A 1,102-nucleotide genomic window follows, 5' to 3' on the forward strand; every position below is an offset into this window, starting at 1 on the left:
GCAAAAAGACAGTCTCTTCAACAAATGGTGTTGGGAAAATTGGACAGCCACATGCAGAAGAATGAAACTGGACCATTTCCTTACACCACACACAAAAATAGACTCCAAATGGTTGAAAGACCTAAACGTGAGACAGGAGTCCATCAAAATCCTAAAGAACACAGATAGCAACCTTTTCGACCTTAGCCGCAGCAACTTCTTCCTAGAAACATCGCCAAAGGCACGGGAAGCCCGGACAAAAATGAACTATTGGGATTTCATCAAGATAAAAAGCTTTTGCACAGCAAAAGAAACAGTCCACAAAACCAAAAGACAACCGACAGAATGGGAGAAAATATTTGCAAATGACATATCAGATAAAGGGCTAGTATCCAAAATCTATAAAGAACTTATCAAACTCAACACCCAAAGAACAAATAATCCAATCAAGAAATGGGCACAAGACATGAACAGACATTTCTCCAAAGAAGACATCCAAATGGCCAACAGGCACATGAAAAAGTGCTCAACATCACTCGGCATCAGGGAAATCCAAATCAAAACCTCAATGAGATACCATCTCACACCCGTCAGAATGGCTAAAATTAACAAGTCAGGGAACAACAGATGTTGGCGGGGATGTGGAGAAAGGGGAACCCTTCTACACTGTTGGTGGGAATGCAAGCTGGTGCAACCACTCTGGAAAACAATATGGAGGTTCCTCAAACAGTTGAAATTAGAGCTACCGTTCGATCCAGCAATTGCACTACTGGGTATTTACCCCAAAGATACAAATGTAGGGACCCGAAGGGGTACGTGTACCCCAATGTTTATAGCAGCAATGTCCACGATAGCCAAACTGTGGAAGGAGCCAAGATGCCCATCGACAGATGAATGGATAAAGAAGAAGTGGTATATATACACAATGGAATATTATGCAGCCATCAAAAGGAATGAGATCTTGCCATTTGCAACTATGTGGATGGAACTGGAGGGTGTTATGCTGAGTGAAATAAGTCAATCAGAGAAAGACATGTATCACATGACCTCACTGATATGAGGAATTCTTAATCTCAGGAAACAAACTGAGTGTTACTGGAGTGGTTGGGGGTGGGAGGGATGG

The sequence above is a fragment of the Callorhinus ursinus genome, unplaced genomic scaffold (genome assembly GCF_003265705.2).
Source record: "Callorhinus ursinus isolate GAN/ISIS: 27379988/994484 unplaced genomic scaffold, GSC_fseal_2.0 scaffold138, whole genome shotgun sequence".
NCBI classification, from domain to species: Eukaryota; Metazoa; Chordata; class Mammalia; order Carnivora; family Otariidae; genus Callorhinus; species Callorhinus ursinus.